This window comes from Notothenia rossii, assembly GCF_949606895.1.
Source record: "Notothenia rossii genome assembly, chromosome: 2".
Lineage (NCBI taxonomy): Eukaryota > Metazoa > Chordata > Actinopteri > Perciformes > Nototheniidae > Notothenia > Notothenia rossii.
In genome coordinates, this window is record NC_136904.1 from 10374587 (window position 1) to 10388680 (window position 14094).

At 41.3% G+C, this 14094-nt stretch overlaps 1 protein-coding gene across 9 annotated transcripts in view; it reads left to right on the forward strand.

The window, feature by feature from the left end:
• LOC307027590 (lysyl oxidase homolog 1-like) overlaps nucleotides 1-14094 on the forward strand; it is a 238128-nt gene that overhangs the window by 164267 nt on the left and 59767 nt on the right. The gene's annotated exons all lie outside the window — the stretch shown is intronic.

Here is a 14094-nt window from a genome sequence, read left to right on the forward strand (position 1 = left end):
TACTGTAGTGTAATGTGCGGAATCAGATGAGATAGAGAGCATCAACTATTTCAAAGTAATTGACTCATGGCCTGCATGCAACCATCACATCATAGTATTATCACGAATAGTCACACCTTTACAGACTAATATGATGATAAAATCAATACATGCTCACAATAAAGTGGATCTGCTCATAACTCGCCCTCATGATGAAGTGCTTTGCTGTATTCATAATCCAACTGCATGGCAATAATTATTAATAGGGAGGCGTGTAGCGCAGTGGGTTGGTGTTCGGATAAGGGGGGCACAGGTTCAAACCCCACAGCATGTCGTTGTGTCCCTGGGCAAGACACATTACATTACATTTAGCTGACGCTTTTATCCAAAGGGACTTACAATAAGTGCGTTCGACCAACAAGATACAAACTTCAAGAAAATAGAATCATATAAGCACATCAGGTTTCATAGAGCTAAAACATTTCAAGTTCTACTCAACTGTCTTTAGATAAGCCAGTCCTTTATTAGTATTTAAGTGCTTTGTTAATAATTCTATCGCTCGAGGTAGAGTCAAAAGAGATGAGTTTTCAGTCTGCGCCTGAAGATGTGTAAGCTTTCTGCTGTCCTGATTTCAATGGGGAGCTCATTCCACCATTTTGGAGCCAGGATAGCAAACCCACGTGTTTTTTCTGATGGGAACTTGGGTCCCCCTCGCAGTGCGGGTGCAGCGAGCCGTTTGGCTGATGCAGAGCGGAGTGCACGTGCTGGGGTGTACAGTTTAACCATGTCCTGGATGTGGGAAGGGCCAGATCCATTCACAGCATGGTACGCTAGCACCAGTGTCTTGAAGTGGATTCTAGCAGTTACTGGAAGCCAGTGAAGGGAGCGGAGGAGCGGCGTGGTGTGGGAGAATTTAGGAAGATTGAAGACCAGACGAGCCGCTGCATTCTGGATGAGCTGCAGAGGTCGGATGGCACATGCAGGTAGACCAGCCAGGAGGGAGTTGCAGTAGTCTAGGCGTGAGATGACGAGAGCCTGGACCAGAAGCTGCGTTGCTTTCTGGGTCAGCTGGGGACGTATCCTCCTGATGTTGTAAAGCGTGTATCTGCAGCAGCGGGTTGTGGCAGCGATGTTTGCAGTGAAGGACAGTTTGTTATCTAGGGTCCCACCCAGATTCCTTGCAGTCTGAGTCGGGGAAACAATAGAGGTGCCGATGTTGATTGTTACCACTGTTACATGTAGACACTTCACCCCAAATTGCTCCTGTGGGGATTGCCCACAGTATTGAGTGTGTAACATGTAATGTAATGATATACACTTTGCACTCATTGATCTTTAATCAGTGTTCACTGTATCTGTTTTAATTATCAGCTGATAAACTATGCATGTTTTAATTTGGGAATCATTTGAATGGTGAGTCCAAAGCTAGATACATAAGAAGTGAGTAAATTAGGATATTTATCAAAAGGCAGTCTAACTCAGGACTAAATTAGATAGGGATGCTATAAATAACTTTGGATAATACAACATTTCCATTCTGTTTTGACCTTATGATTGTAGGGAAAGATCTCTGTTGGACGAAAGAAGAAAGGACACATTTCATGCTCGTTACACTGGCATGTATAAAGCTAAGAGTTGTCTGAGAGTCTAAGACCCTGTCTCTCTGACAAAAAAGAGTGGGATATAAAATGTTTATATGCAAATTTCGTTCATGTTATTTTCCATCCATGTATTTAAGGAAATGACATGTATGAGCTGGAATTGATTTGAGTCTTTGGGTAGAATTGCTTAAGCAGATACCAGAGTGTGTGTTTCTGTTTAACTGTTTTGTACTCAGCACATTTTCTGAGTGATATTCTTGCACAACCTTATGCAAAATGGATCATTTCGATTTAATAAAATCAACAAAAAGCTGAGCGGAAGCTTTTATGAACAAGGTCAGGATTTCCACTGAAACACACAGCCGTATTTTCAAAACTTCAAATAGACGTTGTTTATGTATGTATCAATCACTCTCTTAGAAAACATGCCGAAGGCTAACAGTCAAAGACACAATAGGGCTGATATTCTCACTCCACAGGACATCAGTGAGCAGACTAGAATGTCAACAGACGTGCAGGCCCATCAAAGTGATACACAATTTTCATTTATCGCAGACAGGGAATCAAAGAACCCACCCTTCGAACTCTGAGCCAGTTACACAATGTCTTCTGCTGCCCCCACTACACTATCTGCGTGTCTTTCATCCCATCCTCTTGGAGAGGGACAGCGGATTCTCTTTCTTCTGCTCCTCGGCCTCTCTGTTTGATCTCTGTAATTCAGCTAATGAGGCTGGGCCTCTGGCAGGCATCTGGCACACACACTAAAGGCAGCAGCACTGAGATGTGCCCCTAGATCTCTGTTAGCCGCATAGCGCCACCCCATCTGACTCAGCAGCCAACTCTGAAACATCCAGGGCCCCGTTGAACAAGGTGGAAGAATCACGCTTTAATTACCTGCCGCTGGAAAATCAGCAGAATTTTGAAATAATGGAATCTAGGTCAGCTTGATCTCAGCAGTAAAACTACATTGAGCTGTGAGTTGATCCTGTCAGGGCGATGCTAGCACATTCTTTGTACTCTTAATTCTTAACAATTTCAGAGTGATAAATAGGAATTTGCCAGAGAAATAAAGGGCTGGGCAATTTGTTCCACATGACGAAGTAGTGCTGAAATGTTCTCCTGTAAAGAATGATTACATTGAAATGTTCAATACATAGTCAATCGCTCTATCGGCCACGCCCCTGTTATCAAAGAGTTGTTGTCCCCATCCATTCAACTTTGGCACATGTCAGCATCAACCTACATTCTCTGGGAAAATGTTTTTGTTATTTGTAGTGGGGAATATGAAATGTGCCAGACAGATTTGTCTATGGAGGGCTGGGGAACATCTGAGTCAGCGGTCTTTAAGGCAAATGCAAACCTCTCTAAAATGCTAATCTTTGATTTCCTCCAGATTAGAGGGACTCAAGCTGAGCTGTAGATGCAGAAACACAAGTAGCTGGCGGCCTTCCTACTTCTGTGTCCTAACCATCTGATTAAATGGAAACCTGATGCTGTGTCGTCTTATTGTTGGTTTTGAGAAATGGACTGTCCTTGCTGATGTTTTTACGGAATATGTTTTTCCCCGCTTGTTTTATCACCAATATTTTGTTGTAGCTGATATTTAAATGTGGAAATGCTCTATCACTTCTGATTAGAATCTGATGGTGGCAGATGGTGTAACACATGCAATCTGCACTGTGAATAAACAATGCACCTATGTCTTGAACAGTATTCAAAGAAATCTTGTTGGCACTATATCTGCATAGTTGGTGTTGGCAGTCTCCTCAAAGTGGCCCGTATACAAATAACTGCAATGTTGTTGCTCACAGCGACAGAAATAAATAGCGTATCCGTGACTGGGTAGAGGATGACGTGCTTATTGTTGCTATTAAAGCCATGTCTGTTTGCTGTGGTAGCCATCTGACCTGAGGTTTGTTCACTCAGAGTGAAAGCTTCCAGCCTCTTTGGAGCGAGGGTGCAGGAGCCATGCCTTCTCTGTGCCCTGCATGAATGCCATGTCCTGAAGCCAGGAGCAGATGGCATGAAAGAAACCCTGATCTGCAGAGAAAAACCCAAGGCATCCACCTGGGGCCTCGCAGGGTGGCATCATGGTGGAACAAACTCAATGTTCACACCACCAGGATCTAGCTCTGCCACAACTCGGGGCTTTTTGAGTTCTTGATTTATAGCACTCTCTGCTTTTCTTTTTCTGCTGCAGATATCTAAACCACAGGAATTGGGGAATATGATGCACATAAGTCAGCATATCTGAACCACCATAGTTCAACTGCTAACTCAAGATTTGAAACACTTAACATAGCCTTCACAGGTTCAGTAAACGAGTACAACCAATATTGCAATCTTCTCACATGAATTCATTAAAAAGCAAACCAAGTTTTAGTTAATGGAGTCATTCATTTGTTTAATCCAAAATTACATGGTGGTTTTTATTTACATATTTATTCAACTGAGAAAACATTATGTCAAAGCCCTCAGCGCAAATGTCATCAAAAGTGGAAATTTGAAATTCCAATTCTCTGCATGAGAGACATCCCCGAAGGGAGTAACATGGGGAAGAAAACGAGTAAATAATCTGGCAAAGCCTTTACTCAGCTGCCAGTCTGAGGTGACATATCAATCGTGTTAGGTACAGACGTCTCCCAGGTGTGTGATTGTGTAAATGCTCCCGAAGTACCGAACAGATAGAAAACATAAAGTTGTTGACAAAGAATGAACTACAGCTCAAGAAATCATCAATGCTCAATGGTGCTATGATAGCATGTATCTTAAATACTACAGCTTATTTAATTATACTATAGTTTGCATTAAAATGTTTAGTTTTGCACTCCTGAACTTGGATATAAAGTATGAGTCGATAATAAGGTCTATTTTCAATGTGACTGTGCCAAAATAATTTGCATGCTGTCACTTTGACAAACTGCCATGGCCTTGAAAAATCTCACAATGTTTCACAATTCGCCTGAATTGGTCACTACATCATTTGTATACACTTGTTGCATGTTGCAGAGAGATGCCCACAGAGGCGAGATTGTGTTGTTTAGTGCTTGCAAAATGATGTCATCTCATGTCCTATTGGGGATTTGTGAATATCGTCACATTGACATGGTGCCTTTTGCCCTGGAGAACTCTTGAAAAGGAGATAGTTCAGTTCCTATATCCAATTATAATGCACAGAGGTGCCCCCAGCTATCAAGTTTGATACCATTGAACCTCCTGCACAGACTATGGCTCCTTCCAGAGGCTTAACACAGCCAAGACCAATGGTTTGAGTCTGGCCACACTCCCAGAGGGAGCTGCAGCTCTCTTAATCCAACAGTCCACTTTATAGGCTTCACTACACTCAGACAGTAGGTTGTCGTACCAGATTGCATTACATTTTACAATTGTACCTTATAAAATGGAAACCATGTCCAGGCTTTTGCCGGTAAACATTTTACTGTATTTTAACACCAGCCGGTTAGCATTGTCATAGTTACTTTACTGATGTTAGCCTTAGCTCAAAGCACAGCACAGCCCCACGTTGCTGCTATAGCATTCTTATGCGCTTGTCCTTGTACCCCTTTATGAGTCTGTCTCTGCAAAAATGTGATAGGCTCTATATTTCTGTACATTTATCATGCTCAGTGGTGACAGTCTCTTTAATGCAAATTCTGAAATGTAATTAAAAGAAACTGATGGGGTTCGGGGTGGCAGCAGTTGTGGGTTTGTAGGCCTGAAGACCCAACCATACATGGCTCCACAATAATGAGCTGAAGCAGGCCATCAGTGGGTGTGGTGTGAAAGTGCTGAGCAGGGAATGTGAAGGTGAGCCCCACAGGACTCATTTGAGAGGAACGCCGTGCTGAGAGCAGCTCAGAAACCACACAAAAAGAATGACAATTACACGTAATTACAGCTTGAAAAGTGTTGGCAAAGGGGCTCTTTATCTGGCTACATTGGCTCTGCACTCCACTGTGCCTCTAATTGCTACTCTCCCACATGTGCATATCACTTTCGGTGCCAGTTGCCATATATTGTTGAGTTGTGCACACGCCATACCTTTAGTATACTCTACTGCTTTGAACGTTAAGCAGCTTTGAAACCTAAAAGCTTTGAAAATGGTTTTATTTGCCCACAAGTGATTCTTATGGGGTTTCAATATCTGTCGTATTTTTACAAGAGGCATGTTCTGTTCACTGTCCAGCTGCTTCATTTTGTGTAAATCTACAATACAGCGGTATGTGTTTCCTCTTGCAAGCATTCATGCTAAAAATGTCCGCCCATACATATCCACAATGCATTTTAGACAAAGCCGTCCACCACATGTGGAGTCTTGTTAAGCTCCAGGGGAAAAACAGTCCATTCGCAGTGTGTGTGCGGTCTGTATATGTGTGTGTTGGTGTCCATGTGCAAATCAGTCCCACTCACTCCAGGGCTCTTTAGTACAGTTGTCATGTAGCCATTACATGTTGTTGTTTTAGGAACCTTTGGCTCCTTTTGTTAGTGTGTCATTTAATTCCTGAATTCATTGACCTGCTCACTGTTTTCTACAGCGCTCACCAACAACTCATTTTCACCGTCTTCTTTGTGAAATACGTTGAGACAAATGTGTTAAATGGGTTTTATGAATAAATGTAAGCTGACTGCACCTCAGTGGTGATTATTATGCGAAGCAGTGAAGCCTGTCACAATGAATTCAGGTAATAGCCATGATAGCCTATCATTTTCTCAAAGGATCCTACACTTAATTATGAAGGTGAAATGTAGAAGGGAGACAACTTCAATATTTATCAAGGTTAACTATTGAAAACGTCAATCTTGACATGACGCAGTAGACCCTTTTGACTTGTAAATATACTCTTCAACAAATAAACAATATGTTCTTCACCCTATGGAGGTGCTTCAACAGCATAGATGACATCTCAGCTGTGCAAGGTAACTACCGGTACTTATATTTACTCAAATTCGATACTTGCATACAATTGTGGGACTATTTTGATATTCTCAACTTTATTCTACTATAAAACCGTGGACATTTCACCCAGCTATGTGTTAAACTATTCAAGTCAGTAGTTACTTGTTTGCATATTTAGCTGAATTATAGATAATTTAATCGACAAATAAATGATTATCTACCATTAAAGGAGTTTATTCACAAGCTTGCGGCATTAAATAAAGTAATTAAATCAGCCTTACATTCACGAGCTGCAACAAAGACATAATGAATTAATACTTACAATAATACAATATACATTACACATGAATAGAACATGTTCAATGAGTGCAGATGTTCTCCCAGCCACAGCACCTCATGCATGCTGGTTTGCTTCTTTACACCACACTAGATTCCTAATGAGATTACTTTATTCCTCCAGCATGACACAATGCTATCAGCACGCCATGACAACACTTTGGGATGGTTAACAGTTCCCAAGCGACTGCCGTGTGATACTACAGTGCTTTGTTTGAAATATTTATTCAAGCCCATTTAATGTGGTTACTTGTGTGTGTGCATATGTTTGTATTATTGTACTTTCTTTATCCACTCTATTGATATCCAACTTATTGCTTTTCTTATTTATCAGATTTCTGTCTTTCTTGGTGTCGCTCTGTCATTGTTTTCCCTGTGTCTAATGTTACCCTGACCCATTTGCTCCCTTCACAGAAAAATCCAATATTTGCAGATACGCTCCCTGACTCAGCCTCTGTAAATATGTTTTCAAAATCCCATTGATGTGTTTTTTTTTTCCCTCCCTGTGCAAATGGATGGTTCATAATTAGTTTGATTATTTGAATACATCTAGACAGAATTAAACCCCCCTCCAAAAAAAAAACACTTAAGGCTAGAAGTCATGATGTATGGTAGAGAGTTTCCAATTCTTTGCCATTGATGCAGACCTCCGAGACAATGTTTCTATCGAATTCAGACTTCACATTATGCATGCTGCAGTGTTGAGTGAATACAGTGCGTGCCTTTGGTCTTCGTTCCCCTTCTGATCTGTCGCTTGATGGAAAAAAATGTAAATTTCTGAGACCTTTTGCATATCATGTCTAATTGGCTTCAGTCTATCAACACATCTGCCTTTTAGATTCCTATTTACCAGATGAGTAGTCTTGTCCTATCTTTTAGAAACCCTCTACAAGACTCCAAATGAATAACATCATGTATATCCAATCAATGAAGACTACCATATCGACTATATATTACATTATACTTTGTCTATAGTATTCACTTGCCATGAAACTCAAGATCAAAGAAGATCTTACATTACTTTTAGGGTACTACAGGAATGATTTAGCAAACTGCAAATCAAAAGAAACAAACCTGATTGAAAATGTCAAAAGACAAATAAGACTTACCTACTAACACAAAGCAATGTACAACATGTTCACGGTTGACACGAACATGTTGTACATTGCTTTGTATTAGTAGGTAAGTAGATTGTATTGCAGTTAATGGCCCCATATTCAGTCATTTGTCAGCATTAGGATTTTGAAGTTCTGCAACTGCATTGAAAAAAAAAGGCTTTTTCAATTTTCTAAAAGATTATTGTGAATAAAACTTTGTCACAAAGGGATACAGATAATCTTCCATGGCAGTTTTATAACCGGCAGTTATACCAATGACTTTATGACATTACACAAAGCAAATGGTCCAGCCAGCCGGTAATAAAAGCCAGGGACTCAGTGCTCAGGAAATGTGCTGCCATGCAATATGTGCCCTAACCACTCGCCCACCAATGCGTAATTGTAAAAGTGTCTGAACTGGGAAATAAAAAAAAGGGACTCCTCAGTGTGACTCAAAATACTATTAGCAAACTGATATGTTCAGCACAACACACAGGCAATGGCCAACCTACAGTCTCCTAATTTAATTTTAAACATGTAAAAATAATGTCATTGAAATGACTGTGATAAAGTCATAACATTGTAGTTATTCCCCGTCTTGGTCCTTAAGCGAGGCTGGGTACACACTGTTCTTGATCCGAGGTCTCCTGCTGGGAGTTTCCCATCTCCTTATCACTATCGCAGTGTTCAAGCAGGGGGAGCTGGGAAATCTAATATTCCGCTTCATGGTTATGGAGCAGACTAGGCCACTGCTCATGGTTTAGCAGTCTTTAATTGCATCAGGGAAAACCATGCAATGTACATTCTGTTCCCTTACTTCAACTTATCGAGCGTAATGTATATATTAGTGTAGGCAGGTGGGGAGTCGGTGCAGCTACAGCTGTCAGCATGACGGCAAGCTATGAGCGATTGGAGCTGGGGATCCCCACAGGTATAGAGATCTCATGTACAGAGCTCCATGGCTTATTGTCTAACATCTGCACCTCAGCACATGATACTTCAGTTTGCTCGAGTCTATGCTTAATAACATGGAATGGTTTTATATACAAAAAAGAGAGGAAATCATTACCAATTTTAATAGAAGTGGCATCATCAACAGTGTGAATTTAATACGTGAAAAAATGAAGCAAATATTTCACAGCACCACTGATTCTGCTCTGTGTGAACGTGCGTCATACCAGTGTTCATCTTTTTTTTTTAAATACTCCAACAGCTGTACTCTTATTCACCATTTTACAACATATACAGAGTGGACTAAAGTACACCCACACATCTTGAAGCAGCAGTATGACCCTTACAGTAAGTGGTTATACGTTATTCAAGTGTTGCTTTGGATCTATTTGTAACTTCTAGTAATTGACTTGGGTCTATTACAGAGTTAAAGAGGGGGAGGGGGCACAATAAACCAATACATTTGATTTTTAACACCTAATCTGTTAGACCTTTCCTTCACTACTTGTGTTATGAAGTGTGCACAAATTGGTTGAGAGTGCTCCACGAATGTAACACCAAGAGAAAGGTTTAGTTAATAGATGTGGAAGGGGCATACCACATTGATCTTTTTTTGGTCCGCCTGTGATAAAGCTATCTACTGTAGGAACAGTACCAATTATGATGGGAGCAAAATAGGAAGTTGTGTGATAATATTATGAAGGGACAAGCTTGTGTAGGAAGAAGGTCCGTTTATACCTCATTCACACCAACGGTGTTTCAGGGCCGGTTCGGAGCTGGAGCTTGAAAAGCACCGGGTTTTCCTCTTCACACCGCAGCGGAGCAGCCCCTTAGCTCCGGAATCCGGTTCATTTCAAGAACCAAAAAATTGTCCGGCCAGAGCAAAAGCTCCGCATACGCCACGCTTACGTCGAGGCGGGGGCGAGTGCAGGGGCGGGATCAACTCCTGAACAACAACAACAAGCCCGCGTTTTATCCAGTTCGTACACAACGATGGAGAAACTTAACAAGCAGCAGTGGTCCACTGAAGAGACCAGCTGCCTACTGGGAATCTGGTCTTCTGAAGAGGTACAGAGGAAGCTGGAGCACAATCGGCCATTCATGTTGTTGTCGGTGTCAGCTGTGAGGGGTTTCCGCGCGGTTTGGCTTTATGAAGCAGGCACGCAAACGGTTACGTCATGACGCAAACGATGACGCAATGATGCAGCACCAGTCGGACTCTGGGCAGTGTGAAAAGAGCCTGAGCTAAACCGAAGAACCAGTTTTGAACCTGAAAAGCTCTAGCACGGAGCTTGAACCGGAGTTGCGTTGGTGTGAATGAGGTACTAGATTGGTGAGTCAGTCATTACCACAATTGTTACCTAAACCTTTAACATGTATTATATCCATGATGAGATAGCTCCAACAACTTATGCAAGGAGCCATTTAGAAAGTATATTTGAGAGGAAAGCTGAATGTGGCTGCAGAATCTGCACCTGCACCTTAAAGAACCAACATGCACAATACATTTTAGTGGAGGGTTGAGAGCCATGCCCCCCCACAGTCTTGGCATATGTTGTTGCATAAGTTCCCCAGTTTTACCCTAACTCAGAGTGTCCAATTCCCTCTGCTCTGCAGTCTTTGTCACAGATAGCTCTACAGTTGGCCTGAAGAACAATGTAGGCGGCCATCTGCTACATCTGTGACACATTGCGTTACAATCTGCTTCTTTAAACCTATAGCAGACAACTTTAGTGAGCAATCAGGAGAACACTCATCTGCTTTTCCACCTGTGAATGTGACCAACTGTGGCTGGTAAAGCCCAAGGAACCTTATGGCGCATTTCCACTGCAGGGCCTCACACGGCTTAGTACGGTATAGTTAGGCCTTGGTAGGCCAGGCTCACTTTATGCTGCGTTTCCATTACAGTTTAGGAACTGGGGTAGTAACTATAGTAACGCAGTGTAGGTGGAACCGTGACGTCATCTTCAATGAGAAACACAAAACCAACATCAGCTGTTAGCTGTTAGCCCTCAGAGCTCACAGCTCCTCATATCTGTTCGGAAACTAGACAAAAGTTAAACAAGTACAAACCACAGAGTCTGTGTCATGGCGAATACAGTCGCTGGTTTATTTATGTCTGTATAGGCCGTTGTTGTGAGTGTGGACGGTCGGAGCATATACAACGTTAGCTTAGCCAATCTCCATTCAGAAAACACGCATTTTAAAAGGTGTTTCGTCTGCCGTCTGTCTGCAGACTTGTCAAAGCATTAATTTATGGTTTTTACTAACCGGTATCAGTATGTTGTTACTTCGGCATCATTTTGAAACGTGTATTACAATTAAATCACGGTCAAATATGTTCCTCTAGTTGTAGTTGCCAGCGATTCTCTCACTAAAAACTCTGAAAAAGTACCCGCTAGCCGGAACTTCGCCTAGTGGAAACGCAACCAAAAATGGGCCCGGCACGGCACGCTTAAGCCGCACTCCACGCTGTAGTGGAAATGCGCCATCAGTGTGCTGCTTTGGTGAATGGGAATCTTATTATACTGCATTTGTAGAGCATAGTAAAGCACAAGATTTGCAGACCTCAATTCTAAAACTTTGGCTTTATTTGCAGCTTATGAATATTTCTACTTGTACACCCCAGCCTGTCAGGAAGTCATATTTTGCCACATTGATGTCATTCTGACAACATTTTAGTTTTCTGTTCTCTCCCACTAGTAGAGGGTTAATTAACAACCTGGAGATGTATGTTCCCAAACAGACTTCCAAGAAATATAACTTTTCAAGCACCTTCCAATAATTGTGCAAGTTGCCCAGTTGCCCAAGCCTGGACTGATATCCACACCCAAAAAGAAATTGCTCAGAACTTGATTTGATCTTCTGTCGCTGTTGTTACTTTAAGTTTGTTATACTCAACCCTTTGAACTGACTCCATGCCAGGTCGCAGGGGTCCAGATGGCTGGACTGCAAAAAAGTTTGAGCACAGTTCACAAAAAAGGGTTTGTGGTAAGAGACTAAGGCCTCTGTTGAATGCTGGAGCCAGCAATAACATTTATTGTTGCTGAAAGGTGGCAATCCTAACCTCTGACTCACTATGTACAATGAGTCATCCTTTTATTACAGGTTTCTACAGTAGCAGCATCTCATTTGGTGTTGTTGTGTTATTTCCCTGATGTTTTTTTTACGAGTTCATTCAATTATGTATGTGGCTTTTGGACGTTCATAGTTAATATTCACCCTGAGATGAAAACATCTGGATGATAAAAATTCAAATGAATGTTGTCACATTATACGGTGTATGGAGGGACTCTTTATGACCTGAAGCAGACTTTGTGTGTTGTGGGCAGCTTGCAGGTAAAGACGTGGTTGGCAGTATAAATATAAAACAGGGTTACGCTTCAAATAGTAAGCCTCTTCAGCAAAGTGTGACTGAATTCTGTATTTGTAATTGCTGTGTTCAAGTGCCTCCGTGTGCATTGGCTTTGTTGTTTTGACAATACTATTACGCAATAAAAGAACACATGCTATGACCGATGAAAAAGGCTAAATGAAGATATAACAATTACAAATCTGAAACTTTAATATTTATCCTTATAATTAAATGCTCTTTCATTTATATCCGTTGTTCCATAACAAGAGAAATAATGCAACAGAGTATTGCCAGTGTTGAGGGTTTACTCCCATAATGCTTTCTGCCCGTGTACATGCATTCTACAGTTTGACATGTACTAGTACCATGCCTCGGGACAAATAATCAGATAAGAGCATATGTACTGTGTGCATTTTGTTTTAAATTATGATATGAATCCTATTGTTATCTGTAGCAGATGCACTTTTATCCTCCAATTAGCTACATTCTGCATCGACATTGCCTCAATGAATAGTTTATGGTTTCTGGAATTGATGCGTGGTATGAGCATGTCAACATAAAAAAGCAATAAAGTGTGGATTATGTGTCCTGCTCTGGTAGCATGACAACTAAATACATGTGCATATTTGTGGGCTAACATGCACACTGTATATTTCATACACTTGCATTAGCTGTAGATGACCTAGATATACTCAAAGGAGCAGAATTTTTCATTATGTCATATTGTCTACATGCATGGGGCGGAAATGCAGGCAAAGGAGGAGACTAATAAGTTATTTTCACTCCAGCTAGTATGTTACTTCCTGACTGAAAAGTGAACGCAATAGGCCCTTCTGGGTGTTCTCGAAGAGTAATCAGCATTTTGGAACGCACTGCGTTTAGATGGGCTATATTCTAGCACTGTGACAATCCTATTAATAAAACACTATGTGCTGTTAGTGCGATGCAAACTGCTACAAGTAGTCTGGCTGCCCTCCAGGCATGACTCAAGGTGATGGCAGCAACACAAAGGCACAAAGTTACTGTCCAGATCAATACAGGCATATTGGAGGCATAGGGCACAGCCACTTGTTTAATGTAATACTCTATAATGAAACAAGAGGGAATAGTTACAGGAGGAGAAGCCAGAACAACAGCGTATGATGTTTGTGTGCTGCTCAGTCAAGAACAAAAGAGGCATATCTGAATCACGTCTGTTCCCATCCTTCAGCCAGACATTAGATTCCCAGCAGACATAATCACTACTCATATACGTCATAAGAGAAGGGCTCAGTGGGCAGCAATAGCAACCTGAGAATCACACGGTGGCACACACAAACTATCTCTCTCTCTCTGAACAACTCCAGAATAGAGATTGAAAGTGCAGATACTTATATGCTTTGTGTTAAGAGGTGACAATGACTGAATAGTCACACACATAACAGGGAGTTTTGATGCATGTCCTGTGCTCTATGATAGTCTGAGAGCTTACAGAGAAATAAACTAAAATGTCACAACAGAGAAAGAGAGAGAGAGTGCAGGGTGAAGAATGATATCGCAGGTCAATGCTTGCGTCATGAAAAGAATTATAGTTCATATCTCTGGAGCTACGCTCGTGTTCCCCTTTGTATTCAGTTCTTGTTCACTTTCTTTTATCTTTTAATGCAACCATTCGTCTCATTGTCTAACACTGTGGCAGCAAAAAATAAATAAGACAGCATCCTATTTCCTCGCAAGGTTGAATAAATCATAGATTCCACTAAGGATCCTTCATCATGCCATCGTCTACTCCATTTTTAATGCATGTGTGGTAAATCAGTAATCAGAAATAAAATTGTTTTTGTCCTTTGGTTAAACAAATGTACAAGTTAAATGCAATTCATCATTTGATTTTGACAA